Source organism: Pseudophryne corroboree, unplaced genomic scaffold, assembly GCF_028390025.1.
Source record: "Pseudophryne corroboree isolate aPseCor3 unplaced genomic scaffold, aPseCor3.hap2 scaffold_949, whole genome shotgun sequence".
Taxonomy (NCBI): Eukaryota; Metazoa; Chordata; class Amphibia; order Anura; family Myobatrachidae; genus Pseudophryne; species Pseudophryne corroboree.
Genome location: NW_026970529.1, coordinates 90,353 through 112,018, shown reverse-complemented (window position 1 = coordinate 112,018; position 21,666 = coordinate 90,353). Strand labels below are relative to the sequence as shown.

At 46.9% G+C, this 21,666-nt stretch overlaps 13 non-coding genes across 13 annotated transcripts; 5 read left to right on the top strand and 8 right to left on the bottom strand.

Annotated features, from left to right (window-relative positions):
• The first annotated feature begins 11,493 nt into the window (after positions 1–11,493).
• On the top strand, positions 11,494–11,657 carry LOC135048358 (U1 spliceosomal RNA). The gene has a single exon (XR_010240269.1). It is a non-coding gene; the product is annotated as a U1 spliceosomal RNA (small nuclear RNA).
• Positions 11,658–11,809: 152 nt separating this feature from the next.
• Positions 11,810–11,971, top strand: LOC135048361 (U1 spliceosomal RNA). Its single transcript, XR_010240272.1, has one exon. It is a non-coding gene; the product is annotated as a U1 spliceosomal RNA (small nuclear RNA).
• A 670-nt stretch (positions 11,972–12,641) lies between these two features.
• LOC135048367 (U1 spliceosomal RNA) lies at positions 12,642–12,805 on the top strand. The gene has a single exon (XR_010240278.1). It is a non-coding gene; the product is annotated as a U1 spliceosomal RNA (small nuclear RNA).
• A 152-nt stretch (positions 12,806–12,957) lies between these two features.
• LOC135048365 (U1 spliceosomal RNA) lies at positions 12,958–13,120 on the top strand. The gene has a single exon (XR_010240276.1). It is a non-coding gene; the product is annotated as a U1 spliceosomal RNA (small nuclear RNA).
• A 671-nt stretch (positions 13,121–13,791) lies between these two features.
• Positions 13,792–13,955, top strand: LOC135048357 (U1 spliceosomal RNA). The gene has a single exon (XR_010240268.1). It is a non-coding gene; the product is annotated as a U1 spliceosomal RNA (small nuclear RNA).
• Positions 13,956–14,312: 357 nt separating this feature from the next.
• Positions 14,313–14,475, bottom strand: LOC135048363 (U1 spliceosomal RNA). Its single transcript, XR_010240274.1, has one exon. It is a non-coding gene; the product is annotated as a U1 spliceosomal RNA (small nuclear RNA).
• Positions 14,476–14,627: 152 nt separating this feature from the next.
• On the bottom strand, positions 14,628–14,791 carry LOC135048368 (U1 spliceosomal RNA). Its single transcript, XR_010240279.1, has one exon. It is a non-coding gene; the product is annotated as a U1 spliceosomal RNA (small nuclear RNA).
• A 671-nt stretch (positions 14,792–15,462) lies between these two features.
• LOC135048364 (U1 spliceosomal RNA) lies at positions 15,463–15,625 on the bottom strand. The gene has a single exon (XR_010240275.1). It is a non-coding gene; the product is annotated as a U1 spliceosomal RNA (small nuclear RNA).
• A 152-nt stretch (positions 15,626–15,777) lies between these two features.
• On the bottom strand, positions 15,778–15,941 carry LOC135048356 (U1 spliceosomal RNA). The gene has a single exon (XR_010240267.1). It is a non-coding gene; the product is annotated as a U1 spliceosomal RNA (small nuclear RNA).
• A 670-nt stretch (positions 15,942–16,611) lies between these two features.
• LOC135048362 (U1 spliceosomal RNA) lies at positions 16,612–16,774 on the bottom strand. Its single transcript, XR_010240273.1, has one exon. It is a non-coding gene; the product is annotated as a U1 spliceosomal RNA (small nuclear RNA).
• Positions 16,775–16,926: 152 nt separating this feature from the next.
• On the bottom strand, positions 16,927–17,090 carry LOC135048359 (U1 spliceosomal RNA). Its single transcript, XR_010240270.1, has one exon. It is a non-coding gene; the product is annotated as a U1 spliceosomal RNA (small nuclear RNA).
• A 673-nt stretch (positions 17,091–17,763) lies between these two features.
• Positions 17,764–17,926, bottom strand: LOC135048360 (U1 spliceosomal RNA). Its single transcript, XR_010240271.1, has one exon. It is a non-coding gene; the product is annotated as a U1 spliceosomal RNA (small nuclear RNA).
• A 152-nt stretch (positions 17,927–18,078) lies between these two features.
• Positions 18,079–18,242, bottom strand: LOC135048366 (U1 spliceosomal RNA). Its single transcript, XR_010240277.1, has one exon. It is a non-coding gene; the product is annotated as a U1 spliceosomal RNA (small nuclear RNA).
• Positions 18,243–21,666: the final 3,424 nt, after the last annotated feature.

The window sequence follows — 21,666 nt, the reverse complement described above, 5'->3', positions numbered from 1 at the left end:
CTAGGATCCCGTCCTGGATCCCAAACCATCGCCCCTCTAGGTGGTGAGAACTGTGCAGCCACCAATGGAGTGAGATTCTGGTCTTGGAAGACAGGATTATCCTCCGGTGCATGTGTAGGTGGGATCCGGACCACTTGTCCAACAGGTCCCACTGGAACACTCTGGCATGGAGCCTGCCAAACTGAATGGCCTCGTAGGCCGCAACCATCTTCCCCAGCAACCGAATGCATTGATGGATTAACACTCTTGCTGGTTTCAGAATTTGTTTGACCAGACTCTGGATCTCCAGAGCCATTCCACTAGAAGAAAACCTCTTCTGTGTCCAGTATCACTCCCAAAAACAACAACCGCGTCATTAGGACCAACTGCGATTTTGGCAAGTTTAGGAGCCAACCATGTTGTTAAAGAACTGTCAGGGAGAGTAGATGTTTTGCACCAACTGGTACCTGGATCTCGCCTTTATCAGGAGATCATCCAAGTACGGGATAATTGTGACTCCTTGCTTGCGAAGGAGAACCATCATTTCCGCCATCACCCTGGTGAAAATCCTCGGAGCCGTGGACAGACCAAACGGCAACGTCTGAAATTGGTAATGACAATCCTGAATTGCAAACCTCAGGTAGCTTGATGCAGTGGCTAAATGGGAACATGTAAGTAGGCATCCTTTATGTCTACCAAAACCAGGAAATCTCCTTTATCCCCCGGACTGGAGATCACTACCCTGAGAGATTCCATCTTGAAATTGAATTTCTTTAGGTAGAAATTAAGGGATTTCAGATTTAAGATTGGTCTGACTGAGCCGTCCGGCTTCGGGACCACGAATAGGCTTGAATAAAAACCTTCTCCCTGCTGACTAAGGCTGATTTGAACAATCGGTGAGGGGGAACTTCTTGAAACCCCAGTTTGTACCCTTGGGACACTATTTGTAAAACCCACGAGTCCAGGTCCGAATGAATCCAGAACTGACTGAAGAGTTTTAGACGTGCCCCCCAGTGGTGGAACTAGCGAGCAGTGGGCCCATGTGCGACAAAATGGCTTGGGCCCCCCCCCCCCATCCCTTCCCATCCAAGTCCACCCCCTCACCCCTGGAGAGGATCTGGTGAGGGGGGCCTGCTCAGGGAAGTGGATACCTAGCAACAGTGCCGTAACTAGACATTTTAGCAGTGTGTGCAAGAAACTGCATTGGAGCCCCACCCCTGCATGCAAAACAGGGGCAGTGCGCGCTGTAGGCGCGCGCAAAAAAACATAGTGGCGTGGCTTCGTGGTTAAGGGGTGTGGCCACAAAATAATACCAATTCATAAAACGGTGCACAGTAGTCTCCATTATTCAAATTACGCCGCACAGTAGCACCACTACACCAGGTAGAGACCCTTTTACACCTCACGGCGGACAGATTCCTCTTTTTACACATTACAGCAGACAGCGTCCTCTTTTTACACATTACAGCAGACAGCGTCCCCTTTTTACACATTACGGCAGACAGCATCCCCCTTTTTTACACAACGGCAGACAGCGTGCCCTTGTTACACATAGCGGCAGACAGCGTACATTTTTTTCACATAACGGCAGACAGCCTGCCCTTGTTAAACATAGCGGCAGACAGCGTACACTTTTTACACATAACGGCAGACAGCCTGCCCTTGTTAAACATAGCGGCAGACAGCGTACACTTTTTTCACATAACAGCAGTCAGCCTGCCCTTGTTACACATAATGGCAGACATCGTACACTTTTTACACATTACAGCAGACAGCTTGCCCTTGTTACACATTACAGCAGACAGCTTGCCCTTGTTACACATTATGGCAGACAGCGTGCCCTTGTTACACATTACGGCAGACAGCATCCCCCTTGTTACACATTACGGCAGGCAGATTCCCCCTTGTTACACATTGCGGCAAGCAGATTCCCCCTTTTTACACATTGCGGCAAGCAGCTTCCCCCTTTTTACACATTGCGGCAGGCAGATTCCCCCTTTTTACACATTGCGGCAGGCAGTCCCCCTTTTTACACATAGCTGCAGGCAGATTCCCCCTTTTTACACATAGCGGCAGGCAGATTCCCCCTTTTTACACATTGCGGCAGGCAGTCCCCCTTTTTACACATAGCTGCAGGCAGATTCCCCCTTTTAACACATAGCTGCAGGCAGATTCCCCCCTTTTACACATAGCTGCAGGCAGATTCCCCCTTTTTACACATAGCGGCAGGCAGATTCCCCCTTTTTACACATAGCGGCAGGCAGATTCCCCCTTTTTACACATAGCGGCAGGCAGATTCCCCCTTTTTACACATAGCGGCAGGCAGTCCCAACAAAGAAAGAAAGAGTCGAAAGAAAGAAAGAAAGAAAGAAAGAAAGAAAGAAAGAAAGAAAGAAAGAAAGAAAGAAAGAAAGAAGAATTATACTTACCCTCTCCGCTGGCTCAGGCTTCTCGTGCAGCTTGACGATTCCCGGGCAGTAGAGAAGGAGGAGGAGGGAGGTGGAGGAGGGAGCCGCAGCAGCGCTGTCTTATTGGTGGAGGCGCTGCTGCTGCTGCCCCTCTGCTTCACTATAGGCTGTTCTCGGAAGACAGCCTATAGTGAAGCAGAGGGGCAGCAGCAGCAGCGCCTCCACCAGTAACAAAGCGCTGCTGCGGCTCCTTCCTTCACCTCCCTCCTCCTCCTCCTCCCACCCGTGCCGCTGCTCCTCTCATCTCCAAGCGACCCTCCTCCCTCTTCGTGTGTTACAGAGGCGGCAGCGTGTCTGGTGCTGCGGCTGCTGCCCGTAGTGCCCTGGCCTGATCTGTTCGTTACGACGGGCGGGCGGCGGGAGTCGCAGGACGCATACCTGACGGGAGCGCTGGTGTGCGGCTGCGGCATGATACAATGAGTCATTGTGACTCATTGTAATGCCGGCGGCTGTGGGCCCTTGAGTGCGGCGGGGCCCCAGTGCAATGCACTGCCTGCCCTGCCAGTAGTTTCGCCCCTGGTGCCCCCCACTGGTGTGGGCTCCTGCAAGAGAGCCCCAGCGTCATGCAGTGGATTTGGCAGAAGCAGAGGACTCTGCTCCTGCGATCTTGAAGAGGCTTCTTGGAGTCAGCATCAGCATTCCCTTGGTGAATCCACAATGCCCTCCTATCCGAGACTGCCATGAAATTGGCCCGTGAGCACTTGTGCCCGGTGTAGGATTTTTAAATATGTGTAGTTTACTGTATGCAAGGGTTTAAAACCTTTTAGGAACTGAGATCTAAGGTGTATTACATGTAGTTTAAAAAAAACAAAAAAAGGTTTATTTTATGGCAGTAGTTTCCAAACTGGGGTTCTTGCACTGGTAGCATAGTTTGGTGGTCCAGGACCAATTAAAATTATTTATACTTTATTAAATTGGCAAAACCATTCCCTCACAACATAACTGAACCTGAGGATGACATGCTATAAACACAATTTACTTAATTTTATATTTTTTTCTGAATTTCTCAATAAAAAAAACTTTGGCCTAGGGGTGCCGTGAAACAAATTTTGATACTATTTATTTATATAGTGCTCTTTCTCCAACAGGACTTGAGATATGGCTTCTGGAACTGAACACAGGATTCTAAATGTGGCTGTACCAAGGACCTATACAGTGGCATTACAGGTTGAGTATCCCTTATCCAAAATGCTTGGGACCAGAGGAATTTTGGATATCGGATTTTTCTGTATTTTGGAATAATTGCATACCATAACGAGATATTATGGTGATGGGACCTAAATCTAAGCACAGAATGCATTTATGTTTCATATATACCATATACACACAGCCTGAAGGTCATTTTAGCCAATATTTTTTATAACTTTGTGCATTAAACAAAGTGTGTGTACATTCACAGAATTCATTTATGTGTCATATACACCTTATACACACAGTCTGAAGTTCATTTAATACAATATTTTTAATAACTTTGAGTATTAAACAAAGTTTGTGTACACTGAGCCATCAAAAAACAAAGGTTTCACTATCTCAGTCTCACTCAAAAAAGTCCGTATTTCGGAATATTCCGTATTTCGGAATATTTGGATATGGGATACTCAACCTGTATTACTTTTTTCTGCTACTGGTTCTTTACCTATGCAAACAAGCATCTGACTTGCCTTTCCTATTGCTTTGTTACATTGCTCACCTGAAATAGTAATACTTAGATAGCTTTCCTCTTGCCATTATAATGCCCTTAATATTATAGTTAGCCTTTGTATTTTTGAGACGTGTATGATTTTGCATTTTTTGGCATTAAATGTTGCCATGTTCTTGACCATTCCTCTAGTCCAGGGGCGGAACTGCCAGAGACAACGGAGTCAGTTGCCGCCGGGCTCCAGCCCTAAAGGGGCTTCCTCCATTGCCCTCCGGCTGTTACGTGCCCTTCCTACTAAATAGACAAAGGCGCTACCAGCAGGGTCTCGCAGTTTGTACATTCCATGCCGTAACACCCTTCTTTCCACCTTTTTCAAGACCCAGCCCAGCAGCCTCGCCGCTGCCACCACCGCTAGCTGCAGCACTGCCAGCGGTGGGGTGCCCCTGCTTCTTCTCACACCACAGATAGCTGGGCAGCACTGCAACTGCCTGCCTGATTGCTCCGCCCCCTTCCGGCTCCCAAGCACCTCTGCTGCCCAGTGATCCAGGAGCCTGCTGCTAGGAAGAAGTGGCCGAGCTTCAGCAAGCGAGTCTGGACACTGGCGGAGGAAGCCATGATAACCAGATAATGGGGAGTGGAGAGCCAGTTCCAAGGTAATACTTTATACAGCTGGTTGAGATCCTGGTCGGTGGATATGGATTCCAAGAAAACCCTGGAGGTGCTTCCTTTCAAGGGAGACACTCTCTTTGGAGAAGACCTCAATAAGATTGTAGCTGATCTGGCTACTGCTAAAACAGCTTGCCTACCTAGTATGACTCCTACCACGCAGAAGGCTAAAAGTACTTTCCCTTGGCCCTTTCATCCTCAAGGTAAAGCGTACCCAAGGTCAGGCATACCCAAAGCAAGCTCATGCTTCCAGACCTGCCAAGCCCAGACTGAAGCAAGCCTGGGCTGCCCATCAGCCTGCTTCCAAAACGGACAAGCCTGCCGCATGACGGTGCAGGCCTCCCTCTGGGGGATCCCAGGGTGGGGGCCCCGACTTCTAGGTTTGGCATAATTCTAAGCTAGAGAATTCTGTTTGGAGCTCACCTTGTACTTTGTGAAGAAATAATCAGCATTGTGGCTGAGCAGATACATGTAGTGTGTGGCTGCAAACTGCATGGATCTCCTGCGTTGTAATGCTGATACTTTTTTTTTCAAAGTACCAATAGCTTCATATAATGTTCACAATTTTTATGCAGGATCAAATAGCTCAATAGGTAGGGTGTTTGATTAGAATTCAACAGGTTATAGGTTTGAATCCTGGGTATGGTAGTTTGAGATGTGTTATTTAATAAAGTATGTTGTTCTGACTGCCGGCATCCTATCACCTGGGATATCATACTAAATAAATGGAGTTGATCAATTTTTTTTTATTTTTTTTTTAAACTAGGGACAATTTCCAGATACTTTTCTTTATAACTGAGATTGCCCCCTGGAACTTCACATCAGTTGACAACTATGCATGAGTGAGCAGTGCTTGCTCTGGATCTGCCCACCCATTTATGTGCCGTCATAAAAGAAAGCACAACTGACAGTTATCCTGGGCGTACACTACACAATTATCTGTCAGGCTATCTATCCAGTCTGGATGGATGGAATGAAAATCTGGTAATGTATAGGAGCAAATGTCAATTAACCATTTGCTCCCAAACACTAGAAAAGTGGTCAAAAATGGTCATTACACAAATTGGTTAAACCCAAAATTTAACCAATTTGTTTAGGGGACCATTTTTGTCCATTTTCTAGTGTTTGAGAGTAAATCGTTGATGGTCATTTGCTCACATAGATAACCGGATTTCTATTCCAACCAGCCAGTGTTGGAGATATGGTCTGCCAGATTACATAATGCATACCAGAGCCATAACTAGACTTTTTGGTGCCCTGTGACAGATAATTATATGCCCCCCCCCCCCTCCCCATTTTTGCAATATGGACAAAAGGCGCATGCCTTGTGGGGAAGGGGCATAACAAGATTGGTCTCAGAGAAAGCACATGAGATATGAAGATATATCTAGTATACTTGACACTCAATGGTTTGTGGTATTGCCGGGGTGCCCTCCTTAAATGCATATACAGTCACACATGGCGTGTTTGTGCAAATGGCATATCAGCAGTCAGCACTAACTGGTGACATGCCATTTGTACAAGTAAGCCATGTGTGACTAATATATAAACATACTTTATTAAATAACACCTCAAACTATCATACCCAGGATTCAAACCTATAACCTGTTGAATTCTAATCAAATACCCTACCCATTGAGCTACTTGATCATGCATCTATTCTAACCTCCAAAAACAGATTCAGTTGCATTTTCCAGCGTGTTTTGTTTGCGCCTTTGCAAATGTCTTACATCGACAAACTTATTTAGTACTATTTTGCAAATAGGGTTACATTGTCGCAACATTGTGTTCCCTAATTGCTTGATTTTTTTAAATGCAACAATTGATAAAGACACCTGATAATTGCTCTGTGGAGTCTTATTTTGTGTCTACTTCTTATCTACATTTAATCAAGGCATTTTTAAATGCTGGGGGCTGCCAGGACGTGAGGCCTACCTAGACTTTAGATCTGAATTTGAATGTACTTGTGAACTAACTTAATTTCCTACTTCTAAATTCATTCCTAAATTCACTACTTACATGAATCCTGTAGTTGGGCATTTTGGGACTTCGATTGTGGGCATTGTTTTGTGTCCAGACCAGCAGCAGGTGGTGTGCATTTGCTGGAAAGGCATCGAAGACCTCCGATATGCTGCATCTCCTGATGTGTGTCTCCCTCAAGTGGCTGTCAGCAAATGCCTGCTAGACACCCCATTCCAAGCTGATTGTGACATCACGGTACATGCATCATAGAACAGGCATGCTAGAACATGGGTCTTCAACCTGCGACCCTCCAGCTGCTGTGGAACTACACATCCCAGCATGCCCTGCCTCAGTTTTAGCATACCTTAATAGCAAAACTGTGGCAGGGCATGCTGGGATGTGTAGTTTCACAGCAGCTGGAGGGCCACAGGATGAAGACCCATGTGCTAGAGCCAAGCCGCAGGTACATTGAATGCTAGCAAGCTGAATATTTAAATCCTTTTTGTTCCGCAGCATTCCAATGTGGAAGATTCCATGGAACCAGAGATCCTTCCATTGAGAAGGACATGCTGCCTGGATGACTACACTGTGCAAATTAAATCACGGAGCCAGTTGGTTTGTGGGTGGCTCTGGTGACTGGGTGGTTGGGTGGGTGGTGTGTCGGAGGTGGAGCACATGCAAATGATTGTGTATCATCCAGCTAGTGAGAGAGAAAACTCATGCAGGAGTGTGCCTGCTTGTCAGTGGGTTATGCACCTTGCCAGACGTCAAATCTACATAGAGCAGCAGGAGGGGACAAGAGCAGGTTTGCAAAATATAGATAGAAGAGCATATATGCTGGCACATTCTCCATGATTGTGTCAGCTTATGTTTTGGTGCACTGCACTTTCCTCCACTAAGTTTTAGCCATTTTTGTTAAGCTCAAGTGTAGTTGCTTCTCGGCCTTTTGGCTGTGATCTTGTATCGTGGTTGAAGGGTCTGCTGGAGGGAGGGATTGTTTTCTTCATTGGCGAAAAACCAAAGATATTCCAGGATGGAAGGCTATCCGTTTTTCAGTTGTGGAAGAGCACAGAGGTCGGATTAGACTACATTCTATAGTAAAGGATACCTTTCTATTTATTGCCCCTCCCCTTATATGTGTCTGTGTTACAATAAAGCTTCGGTCTTGTGATTCCCTCACCCTCTTACACTCCACACACATAGCCTTATTAACTGTTGTATTATTGTATAGTTTAAATGTATAGTGCAGTTCATGATTTATAGTGTAGGCTGGCCTGTGCTGTAGTTCTTGAACTGTACTATACCGACAGCATTTGTATTGTGTTTTATCTGTGCTGCAACACAGTACTTATGTGTGTAATGTTTATGTATGTTTTTTTGCTTCTTTATGTCAATAAAGACTGCTTTTTCAATCCAATATCTGAAAACAATCAATGTTTATCTTTGATGGCAATAGAAGTGGTATGATATTTGCTGCTTTTGAAAGGCAATATCTGATATGTCCCCTATCTGGGAACCATATATTAAATGGCTTTTCAGAAAAGGGAGATGGTAGAAGAGCTTTCAGTACTTGTAGGACCGATGCACATTTCCTATTCTAGCCTCCAAAAACAGATTCAGTTGCATTTTCCAGCGTGTTTTGGATGCGCCTTTGCAAATGTCTTACATCGACAAACTTATTCAGTACTATTTTGCAAATAGGGTTACATTGTTGCAACATTGTGTTCCCTAATTGCTTGATTTTTTAAATGCAACAATTGATAAAGACACCTGATAACTGCTCTGTGGAGTCTTATTTTGTGTCTACTTTTTATCTACATTGAATTCTCTACCTCTAATCAAGGCATTTTTAAGTGCTGGGGGCTGCCAGGACGTGAGGCCTACCTAGACTTTAGATCTGAATTTGAATGTACTTGTGAACTAACTTAATTTCCTACTTCTAAATTCATTCCTAAATTCACTACTTACATGAATCCTGTAGTTGGGCATTTTGGGACTTCGATTGTGGGCATTGTTTTGTGTCCAGACCAGCAGCAGGTGGTGTGCATTTGCTGGAAAGGCATCGAAGACCTCCGATATGCTGCATCTCCTGATGTGTGTCTCCCTCAAGTGGCTGTCAGCAAATGCCTGCTAGACACCCCATTCCAAGCTGATTGTGACATCACGGTACATGCATCATAGAACAGGCATGCTAGAACATGGGTCTTCAACCTGCGACCCTCCAGCTGCTGTGGAACTACACATCCCAGCATGCCCTGCCTCAGTTTTAGCATACCTTAATAGCAAAACTGTGGCAGGGCATGCTGGGATGTGTAGTTTCACAGCAGCTGGAGGGCCACAGGATGAAGACCCATGTGCTAAAGCCAAGCCGCAGGTACATTGAATGCTAGCAAGCTGAATATTTAAATCCTTTTTATTCCGCAGCATTCCAATGTGGAAGATTCCATGGAACCAGAGATCCTTCCATTGAGAAGGACATGCTGCCTGGATGACTACACTGTGCAAATTAAATCACGGAGCCAGTTGGCTTGTGGGTGGCTCTGGTCACTGGGTGGTTGGGTGGGTGGTGTGTCGGAGGTGGAGCACATGCAAATGATTGTGTATCATCCAGCTAGTGAGAGAGAAAACTCATGCAGGAGTGTGCCTGCTTGTCAGTGGGTTATGCACCTTTCCAGACGTCAAATCTACATGGAGCAGCTGGAGAGGACAAGAGCAGGTTTGCAAAATATAGACAGAAGAGCTCTCCAGCCTAGTTTGCTGTCTGTTTCCACTTCTCTTTTCTTGAGCCGCTCCCTTCTATGCCCTTGCGCACTATCCTGACTTCTCACATCTGCTTACTTTGTGCCTTCCAACGCACAATGCGAATTACAGGTAGTGCTGCAGGGCCCACACCCTTTTACTTGCCATACAGAGCAGCTCTGGAGCTGTTACAGTGCCCAGCTTCTGCAAGAAATCAGCTTGAATGCTTCAGGGGCTGGGGCATAGCCAACATGAGCCCCACACCGAAGGAGGGTGGAGGTGTTTAATGCAAACTATAGGTCATCCAAGCGCCGCAAAAGGCCGCCATGCCCTGCACGCCCCTTTTCTCTTTTCATATGCAGACGAGGGTTGAAGCCAACTTTGACCCACTGCTTGGATGACATCACCATATGCAAATCCATCTGCTGCAGGCCTTCCCGCAGGAATGCTTGCACTAGTTGTTGCATTTGGTTTGTTGTTTGGGGGTGCTTCAGTATTAGGCAGCCTTCTGCCCTCCCATGTTCATCTGAAAATATGTGTTCTCCCTGCAGTTGTTGTCCCCAGATGAGAGTTCCCTTGTGCTGCCTAATGATTTTGAATTGAAGTGGTTCATGTAGGTGCTATTTTAATCTGATTTTATATATGCATTTTAGTATATTTTTTTTTTTGCTTTACCATATTTATCTTTTTATTCTAGAACCACTATTTGTCTGATCAGTTATTTAATATTGGAACCAGTAGATATAAGGTGGATTTTATATATTAATTAAACACTTTTAATTGACTGTAAAGAAGTCTACGCCAGCTTATCTCTGATTACGGACATTGGAATAGAAGTATACTGAAGAGAGATGAGCGTTGTGCGGCAAGTTGTCATGACAACGGACTCCAAGACGACGTAACCGGAAGTGACGTATCGCTAGACCTAGCGACTACGAGAAAAAGATCTAGGACTCCGGAGGCGGAAGTGACGGAGTGGGAGTTCAGGTTGCTATGGTAACCCGGCGGTTTCCGAACATGACGCCAGGTGGAATCAATTTGGAATCTGGCTGTGATTTGCTATTTAAATCTGGATGTGTGGTGCAGTGAGTATTCAGCCTCGAAAAAGACTCCAGGAATAGGAGTTGAAACGCGTCGGCGTATTCCATCTGTGACTGGCATTTACGGTGGTCTGCACTTCTAAGAACCAGAGGACTTTCCAGCTCCAGCCCGGGCGGTTTTGGGATTTAAAAGAACTTGTTTGAGAACTTTTTTGGGTTCTCAAACCCTCTGGTAATTGCTCTGCATATCTCTTTGTGGCTGTCACATTTTGGAGAATCATTCTGCACATTTTTACCCTACCTGTTTATTGTGTTATGTCCATGTTCCCCGATATGTGTCATTAAAAAACTTTATTGCACATGTGGTTCCCCTCTCCCCTCTGTTTTACATGCTACTACATTGAGAGGAGGAGGAGTGAGGAGTAAGAACCTGGACTTTCACGGTGACCTTAAGGGTTGTATGTTTTGTTTTTTTATTGCATGCAAGCACTTTATGCATTCATTTATGCACTGTTACTAGGCGCCTGTTGGTACCCGCAGCCTAATTTGTTTATTGTTCATTCATTTCTGGTGCTCTGGAGAGGCACTTATCCTGGTTGCGGGGGCTATTGTGCAGCCTTGTTTTAGACTGCGCGACACGTGGATAAAACTAGACAGATTCTTTGTTATACATTCCCTGCATACCCCTTTTCTCTTTTCATATGCAGATGAGGGTTCCAGCCAACTTTGGCCCACTGCTTGGATGACATCACTGTATGCAAATCCATCTTCTGCAGACCTTCCCCCAGGAATGCTTGTACTAGTTGTTGCATTTGGTTTGTTGTTTGGGGGTGCTTCAGTATTAGGCAGCCTTCTGCCCTCCCATGTTCATCTGAAAATATGTGTTCTCCCTGCAGTTGTTGTCCCCAGATGAGAGTTCCCTTGTGCTGCCTCAGTTGAATCTCCTTTACTTGACAGAGATGTGCCTGAGCAGCGGCCCTCCCCAGCCCTATCCCAAATCATACTTATTTTGCATAGGAGATATCATGGTAATGAAGACTGTTATCCCAGGGTGAGGTTCATTCATTGCATTCTGGGTATGCTGACCCCTGTGATTTCCCCAAATGTGGGAAACTTGACTGCATTATTTGTGGTAGTGGGGGACTGTGTTTGTGCTTTCCTCTGGTCAGCTCTGGTAAAAGTCAGATTTCTTTGTCTCAGATCTTCCTCTAGCCTTGTTCTTCTTTCGAGAGTTCCCTTGTGCTGACTCAGTTGGATCTCCTTCACTTGACAGGGAAGTGCCCGAGCAGCGACCCTACCCAGCTCTAGCCCAACTCCTACTTACCTGCCAGGTGAGATACTATGATCATGAAGGTGTTCTCCCAGGGCAAGGCTCACCCATTGCACTCTGGGTGTGCTGCTCTTGCGATTTCCCCAAATGTGGGAAACTTGACTGCATAATTTGTGTTTCCCCTGGTCGGCTCTCGTATAATTCAGATCTCTTTGTCTCAGGTCTCTCTCCAGCCTAGTTTGCTGTCTGTTTCCACTTCTCTTTTCTTGAGCCGCTCCCTTCTATGCCCTTGCGCACTATTATGACCTCTCCTGTCTGCTTACTTTGTGCCTTCCAACGTCAATGCAAACTACAGGTAGTGCTGCAGGGCCCACACCCTTTTACATGCTTTACAGAGCAGCTCTGGAGCTGTTACAGTGCCCAGCTGCTGCAAGAAATCAGCTTGAATGCTTCAGGGGCTGGGGCATAGCCAACATGAGCCCCACACCGAAGGAGGGTGGAGGTGTTTAATGTGAATTAGGGGTCATCCAAGCGCCGCAAAAGGCCGCCATGCCCTGCACATCCCTTTTTTCTTTTCATATGCAGACGAGGGTTGAAGCCAACTTTGACCCACTGCTTGGATGACATCACCATATGCAAATCCATCTGCTGCAGGCCTTCCCCCAGGAATGCTTGCACTAGTTGTTGCATTTGGTTTGTTGTTTGGGGGTGCTTCAGTATTAGGCAGCCTTCTGCCCTCCCATGTTCATCTGAAAATATGTGTTCTCCCTGCAGTTGTTGTCCCCAGATGAGAGTTCCCTTGTGCTGCCTCAGTTGAATCTCCTTTACTTGACAGAGATGTGCCTGAGCAGCGGCCCTCCCCAGCTCTATCCCAAATCATACTTATTTTGCATAGGAGATACCATGGTCATGAAGATTGTTCTCCCAGGTTGAGGTTCATTCATTGCATTCTGGGTATGCTGACCCCTGTGATTTCCCCAAATGTGGGAAACTTGACTGCATTATTTGTGGTAGTGGGGGACTGTGTTTGTGCTTTCCTCTGGTCAGCTCTGGTAAAAGTCAGATTTCTTTGTCTCAGATCTTCCTCTAGCCTTGTTCTTCTTTCGAGAGTTCCCTTGTGCTGCCTCAGTTGGATCTCCTTCACTTGACAGGGGGGTGCCCGAGCAGCGACCCTCCCCAGCTCTAGCCCAACTCCTACTTACCTGCCAGGTGAGATACTATGATCATGTAGGTGCTTCTCCCAGGGCAAGGCTCACCCATCGCACTCTGGGTGTGCTGCCCCTGTGATTTCTCCAAATGTGGGAAACTTGACTGCATAATTTGTGTTTCCCCTGGTCGGCTCTCGTATAATTCAGATGTCTTTGTCTCAGGTCTCTCTCCAGCCTAGTTTGCTGTCTGTTTCCACTTCTCTTTTCTTGAGCCGCTCCCTTCTATGCCCTTGCGCACTATCCTGACTTCTCCCGTCTGCTTACTTTGTGCCTTCCAACGCACAATGCGAACTACAGGTAGTGCTGCAGGGCCCACACCCTTTTACTTGCCTTACAGAGCAGCTCTGGAGCTGTTACAGTGCCCAGCTGCTGCAAGAAATCAGCTTGAATGCTTCAGGGGCTGGGGCATAGCCAACATGAGCCCTACACCGAAGGAGGGTGGAGGTGTTTAATGCGAACTAGGGGTCATCCAAGCGCCGCAAAAGGCCGCCATGCCCTGCACGCCCCTCTTCTCTATTCATATGCAGATGAGGGTTGAAGCCAACTTTGACCCACTGCTTGGATGACATCACCATATGCAAATCCATCTGCTGCAGGCCTTCCCCCAGGAATGCTTGCACTAGTTGTTGCATTTGGTTTGTTGTTTGGGGGTGCTTCAGTATTAGGCAGCCTTCTGCCCTCCCATGTTCAACTGAAAATATGTGTTCTCCCTGCAGTTGTTGTCCCCAGATGAGAGTTCCCTTGTGCTGCCTCAGTTGAATCTCCTTTACTTGACAGAGATGTGCCTGAGCAGCGGCCCTCCCCAGCTCTATCCCAAATCATACTTATTTTGCATAGAAGATACCATGGTCATGAAGATTGTTTTCCCAGGGTGAGGTTCATTCATTGCATTCTGGGTATGCTGACCCCTGTGATTTCCCCAAATGTGGGAAACTGGACTGCATTATTTGTGGTAGTGAGGGACTGTGTTTGTGCTTTCCTCTGGTCAGCTCTGGTAAAAGTCAGATTTCTTTGTCTCAGATCTTCCTCTAGCCTTGTTCTTCTTTCGAGTTGCTCCCTCGGTGTGGGGCTCATGATGGCTATGCCCCAGCCCCTGAAGCATTCAAGCTGATTTCTTGCAGCAGCTGGGCACTGTAACAGCTCCAAAGCTGCTCTGTAAGGCAAGTAAAAGGGTGTGGGCCCTGCAGCACTACCTGTAGTTTGCATTGTGCGTTGGAAGGCACAAAGTAAGCAGACAGGAGAAGTCAGGATAGTGCGCAAGGGCATAGAAGGGAGCAACTCAAGAAAAGAGAAGTGGAAACAGACTGCAAATTAGGCTGGAGAGAGACCTGAGACAAAGAGATCTGAATTATACGAGAGCCGACCAGGTGAAACACAAATTATGCAGTCAAGTGTCCAACATTTGGGGAAACCGCAGGAGTAGCACACCCAGAGTGCAATGGGTGAGCCTTGCCCTGGGAGAAGCACCTTCATGATCATAGTATCTCACCTGGCAGGTAAGTAGGAGTTGGGCTAGAGCTGGGGAGGGTCGCTGCTCGGGCACCCCCCTGTCAAGTGAAGGAGATCCAACTGAGGCAGCACAAGAGAACTCTCGAAAGAAGAACAAGGCTAGAGGAAGATCTGAGACAAAGAAATCTGACTTTTACCAGAGCTGACCAGAGGAAAGCACAAACACAGTCCCTCACTACCACAAATAATGCAGTCCAGTTTCCCACATTTGGGGAAATCACAGGGGTCAGCATACCCAGAATGCAATGAATGAACCTCACCCTGGGAAAACAATCTTCATGACCATGGTATCTCCTATGCAAAATAAGTATAATTTGGGATAGAGCTGGGGAGGGCCGCTGCTCAGGCACATCTCTGTCAAGTAAAGGAGATTCAACTGAGGCAGCACAAGGGAACTCTCATCTGGGGACAACAACTGCAGGGAGAACACATATTTTCAGATGAACATGGGAGGGCAGAAGGCTGCCTAATACTGAAGCACCCCCAAACAACAAACCAAATGCAACAACTAGTGCAAGCATTCCTGGGGGAAGGCCTGCAGCAGATGGATTTGCATATGGTGATGTCATCCAAGCAGTGGGTCAAAGTTGGCTTCAACCCTCATCTGCATATGAATAGAGAAGAGGGGCGTGCAGGGCATGGCGGCCTTTTGCGGCGCTTGGATGACCCCTAGTTCGCATTAAACACCTCCACCCTCCTTCGGTGTGGGGCTCATGTTGGCTATGCCCCAGCCCCTGAAGCATTCAAGCTGATTTCTTGCAGCAGCTGGGCACTGTAACAGCTCCAGAGCTGCTCTGTAAGGCAAGTAAAAGGGTGTGGGCCCTGCAGCACTACCTGTAGTTCGCATTGTGCGTTGGAAGGCACAAAGTAAGCAGACGGGAGAAGTCAGGATAGTGCGCAAGGGCATAGAAGGGAGCGGCTCAAGAAAAGAGAAGTGGAAACAGACAGCAAACTAGGCTGGAGAGAGACCTGAGACAAAGACATCTGAATTATACGAGAGCCGACCAGGGGAAACACAAATTATGCAGTCAAGTTTCCCACATTTTGGGAAATCACAGGGGCAGCACACCCAGAGTGCGATGGGTGAGCCTTGCCCTGGGAGAAGCACCTACATGATCATAGTATCTCACCTGGCAGGTAAGTAGGAGTTGGGCTAGAGCTGGGGAGGGTCGCTGCTCGGGCACCCCCCTGTCAAGTGAAGGAGATCCAACTGAGGCAGCACAAGGGAACTCTCGAAAGAAGAACAAGGCTAGAGGAAGATCTGAGACAAAGAAATCTGACTTTTACCAGAGCTGACCAGAGGAAAGCACAAACACAGTCCCCCACTACCACAAATAATGCAGTCAAGTTTCCCACATTTGGGGAAATCACAGGGGTCAGCATACCCAGAATGCAATGAATGAACCTCAATCTGGGAGAACAATCTTCATGACCATGGTATCTCCTATGCAAAATAAGTATGATTTGGGATAGAGCTGGGGAGGGCCGCTGCTCAGGCACATCTCTGTCAAGTAAAGGAGATTCAACTGAGGCAGCACAAGGGAACTCTCATCTGGGGACAACAACTGCAGGGAGAACACATATTTTCAGATGAACATGGGAGGGCAGAAGGCTGCCTAATACTGAAGCACCCCCAAACAACAAACCAAATGCAACAACTAGTGCAAGCATTCCTGGGGGAAGGCCTGCAGCAGATGGATTTGCATATGGTGATGTCATCCAAGCAGTGGGTCAAAGTTGGCTTCAACCCTCGTCTGCATATGAAAAGAAAAAAGGGATGTGCAGGGCATGGCGGCCTTTTGCGGCGCTTGGATGACCCCTAATTCACATTAAACACCTCCACCCTCCTTCGGTGTGGTGCTCATGTTGGCTATGCCCCAGCCCCTGAAGCATTCAAGCTGATTTCTTGCAGCAGCTGGGCACTGTAACAGCTCCAGAGCTGCTCTGTAAAGCATGTAAAAGGGTGTGGGCCCTGCAGCACTACCTGTAGTTTGCATTGACGTTGGAAGGCACAAAGTAAGCAGACAGGAGAGGTCATAATAGTGCGCAAGGGCATAGAAGGGAGCGGCTCAAGAAAAGAGAAGTGGAAACAGACAGCAAACTAGGCTGGAGAGAGACCTGAGACAAAGAGATCTGAATTATACGAGAGCCGACCAGGGGAAACACAAATTATGCAGTCAAGTTTCCCACATTTGGGGAAATCGCAAGAGCAGCACACCCAGAGTGCAATGGGTGAGCCTTGCCCTTGGAGAAGCACCTTCATGATCATAGTATCTCACCTGGCAGGTAAGTAGGAGTTGGGCTAGAGCTGGGTAGGGTCGCTGCTCGGGCACTTCCCTGTCAAGTGAAGGAGATCCAACTGAGTCAGCACAAGGGAACTCTCGAAAGAAGAACAAGGCTAGAGGAAGATCTGAGACAAATAAATCTGACTTTTACCAGAGCTGACCAGAGGAAAGCACAAACACAGTCCCCCACTACCACAAATAATGAAGTCGAGTTTCCCACATTTGGGGAAATCACAGGGGTCAGCATACCCAGAATGCAATGAATGAACCTCACCCTGGGATAACAGTCTTCATTACCATGATATCTCCTATGCAAAATAAGTATGATTTGGGATAGGGCTGGGGAGGGCCGCTGCTCAGGCACATCTCTGTCAAGTAAAGGAGATTCAACTGAGGCAGCACAAGGGAACTCTCATCTGGGGACAACAACTGCAGGGAGAACACATATTTTCAGATGAACATGGGAGGGCAGAAGGCTGCCTAATACTGAAGCACCCCCAAACAACAAACCAAATGCAACAACTAGTACAAGCATTCCTGGGGGAAGGTCTGAAGAAGACGGATTTGCATACAGTGATGTCATCCAAGCAGTGGGCCAAAGTTGGCTGGAACCCTCATCTGCATATGAAAAGAGAAAAGGGGTATGCAGGGAATGGCGGCCTTTTGCGGCGCTTAGATGACCCTTAGTTCGCATTAAACACCCCCACCCTCCTTCGGTGTGGGGCTCATGTTGGCAATGCCCCAGCCCCTGAAGCATTCAAGCTGATTTCTTGCAGCAGCTTGGCACTGTAACAGCTCCAGAGCTGCTCTGTAATGCAAGTAAAAGTTGTGGGCCCTGCAGCACTACCTGTAGTTTGCATTGTGCATTGGAAGGCACAAAGTAAGCAGACAGGAGGAGAAGTCAGGATAGTGCACAAGGGTATAGAAGGGAGGGGCTCAAAAAAAAAGAAGTGGAAACAGACTGCAAACTAGGCTGGAGAGAGACCTGAGACAAAGAGATCTGAATTATATGAAAGCCAACCAGTGGAAACACAAATTATGCAGTCAAGTTTCCCACATTTGGGGAAATCACAGGGGCAGCACACCCAGAGTGCAATGGGTGAGCCTTGCCCTGGGAGAAGCACCTTCATGATCATAGTATCTCACCTGGCAGGTAAGTAGGAGTTGGGCTAGAGCTGGGGAGGGTCGCTGCTTGGGCACCCCCCTGTCAAGTAAAGGAGATCCAACTGAGGCAGCACAAGGGAACTCTCGAAAGAAGAACAAGGCTAGAGGAAGATCTGAGACAAAGAAATCTGACTTTTACCAGAGCTGACCAGAGGAAAGCACAAACACAGTCCCCCACTACCACAAATAATGCAGTCAAGTTTCCCACATTTGGGGAAATCACAGGGGTCAGCATACCCAGAATGCAATGAATGAACCTCACCCTGGGAGAACAATCTTCATGACCATGGTATCTCCTATGCAAAATAAGTATGATTTGGGATAGGGCTGGGGAGGGCCGATGCTCAGGCACATCTCTGTCAAGTAAAGAAGATTCAACTGAGGCAGCACAAGGGAACTCTCATCTGGGGACAACAACTGCAGGGAGAACACATATTTTCAGATGAACATGGGAGGGCAGAAGGCTGCCTAATACTGAAGCACCCCCAAACAACAAACCAAATGCAACAACTAGTGCAAGCATTCCTGGGGGAAGGCCTGCAGCAGATGGATTTGCATATGGTGATGTCATCCAAGCAGTGGGTCAAAGTTGGCTTCAACCCTCGTCTGCATATTAAAAGAGAAAAGGGGTATGCAGGGCATGGCGGCCTTTTGCGGCGCTTGGATGACCTATAGTTCGCATTAAACACCTCCACCCTCCTTCGGTGCGGGGCTCATGTTGGCTATGCCCCAGCCCCTGAAGCATTCAAGCTGATTTCTTGCAGAAGCTGGGCACTGTAACAGCTCCAGAGCTGCTCTGTATGGCAAGTAAAAGGGTGTGGGCCCTGCAGCACTACCTGTAGTTCGCATTGTGCGTTGGAAGGCACAAAGTAAGCAGATGGGAGAAGTCAGGATAGTGCGCAAGGGCATAGAAGGGAGCGGCTCAAGAAAAAAGAAGTGGAAACAGACATCAAACTAGGCTGGAGAGCTCTTCTGTCTATATTTTGCAAACCTGCTCTTGTCCTCTCCAGCTGCTCCATGTAGATTTGACGTCTGGAAAGGTGCATAACCCACTGACAAGCAGGCACACTCCTGCATGAGTTTTCTCTCTCACTAGCTGGATGATACACAATCATTTGCATGTGCTCCACCTCCGACACACCACCCACCCAACCACCCAGTGACCAGAGCCACCCACAAGCCAACTGGCTCCGTGATTTAATTTGCACAGTGTAGTCATCCAGGCAGCATGTCCTTCTCAATGGAAGTATCTCTGGTTCCATGGAATCTTCCACATTGGAATACTGCGGAATAAAAGGATTTAAATATTCAGCTTGCTAGCATTCAATGTACCTGCGGCTTGGCTTTAGCACATGGGTCTTCATCCTGTGGCCCTCCAGCTGCTGTGAAACTACACATCCCAGCATGCCCTGCCACAGTTTTGCTATTAAGGTATGCTAAAACTGAGGCAGGGCATGCTGGGATGTGTAGTTCCACAGCAGCTGGAGGGTCGCAGGTTGAAGACCCATGTTCTAGCATGCCTGTTCTATGATGCATGTACCGTGATGTCACAATCAGCTTGGAATGGGGTGTCTAGCAGGCATTTGCTGACAGACACTTGAGGGAGACACACATCAGGAGATGCAGCATATCGGAGGTCTTCGATGCCTTTCCAGCAAATGCACACCACCTGCTGCTGGTCTGGACACAAAACAATGCCCACAATCGAAGTCCCAAAATGCCCAACTACAGGATTCATGTAAGTAGTGAATTTAGGAATTAATTTAGAAGTAGGAAATTAAGTTAGTTCACAAGTACATTCAAATTCAGATCTAAAGTCCAGGTAGGCCTCACGTCCTGGCAGCCCCCAGCACTTAAAAATGCCTTGATTAGAGGTAGAGAATTAAATGTAGATAAAAAGTAGACACAAAATAAGACTCCACAGAGCAGTTATCAGGTGTCTTTATCAATTGTTGCATTTAAAAAATCAAGCAATTAGGGAACACAATGTTGCAACAATGTAACCCTATTTGCAAAATAGTACTGAATAAGTTTGTCGATGTAAGACATTTGCAAAGGCGCATCCAAAACACGCTGGAAAATGCAACTGAATCTGTTTTTGGAGGCTAGAATAGGAAATGTGCATCGGTCCTACAAGTACTGAAAGCTCTTCTACCATCTCCCTTTTCTGAAAAGCCATTTAATATATGGTTCCCAGATAGGGGACATATCAGATATTGCCTTTCAAAAGCAGCAAATATCATACCACTTCTATTGCCATCAAAGATAAACATTGATTGTTTTCAGATATTGGATTGAAAAAGCAGTCTTTATTGACATAAAGAAGCAAAAAAAACATACATAAACATTACACACATAAGTACTGTGTTGCAGCACAGATAAAACACAATACAAATGCTGTCGGTATAGTACAGTTCAAGAACTACAGCACAGGCCAGCCTACACTATAAATCATGAACTGCACTATACATTTAAACAATACAATAATACAACAGTTAATAAGGCTATGTGTGTGGAGTGTAAGAGGGTGAGGGAATCACAAGACCGAAGCTTTATTGTAACACAGACACATATAAGGGGAGGGGCAATAAATAGAAAGGTATCCTTTACTATAGAATGTAGTCCAATCCGACCTCTGTGCTCTTCCACAACTGAAAAACGGATAGTGTTCCCAAGCCTTCCATCCTGGAATATCTTTGGTCTTTCGCCAATGAAGAAAACAATCCCTCCCTCCAGCAGACCCTTCAACCACGATACAAGATCACAGCCAAAAAGCCGAGAAGCAACTACACTTGAGCTTAACAAAAATGGCTAAAACTTAGTGGAGGAAAGTGCAGTGCACCAAAACATAAGCTGACACAATCATGGAGAATGCGCCAGCATATATGCTCTTCTATCTATATTTTGCAAACCTGCTCTTGTCCCCTCCAGCTGCTCCATGTAGATTTGACGCCTGGCAAGGTGCATAACCCACTGACAAGCAGGCACACTCCTGCATGAGTTTTCACTCTCACTAGCTGGATGATACACATTCATTTGCATGTGCTCCACCTCCGACACACCGCCCACCCAACCACCCAGTCACCAGAGCCACCCACAAGCCAACTGGCTCCGTGATTTAATTTGCACAGTGCAGTCATCAAGGCAGCATGTCCTTCTCAATGGAATAATCTCTGGTTCCATGGAATCTTCCGCATTGGAATGCTGCGGAACAAAAATGATTTAAACATTCAGCTTGCTAGCATTCAATGTACCTGCGGCTTGGCTCTAGCACATGGGTCTTCATCCTGTGGCTCTCCAGCTGCTGTGAAACTACACATCCCAGCATGCCCTGCCACAGTTTTGCTATTAAGGTATGCTAAAACTGAGGCAGGGCATGCTGGTATATGTAGTTCCACAGCAGCTGGAGGGTCGCAGGTTGAAGACCCATATTCTAGCATGCCTGTTCTATGATGCATGTTCCGTGATGTCACAATCAGCTTGGAATGGGGTGTCTTGCATGCATTTGCTGACAGCCACTTGAGGGAGACACACATCAGGAGATGCAGCATATCGGAGGTCTTCGATGCCTTTCCAGCAAATGCACACCACCAGCTGCTGGTCTGGACACAAAACAATGCCCACAATTGAAGGCTCAAAATGCCCAACTACAGGATTAATGTAAGTAGTGAATTTAGGAATGAATTTAGAAGTAGGAAATTAAGTTAGTTCACAAGTACATTCAAATTCAGATCTAA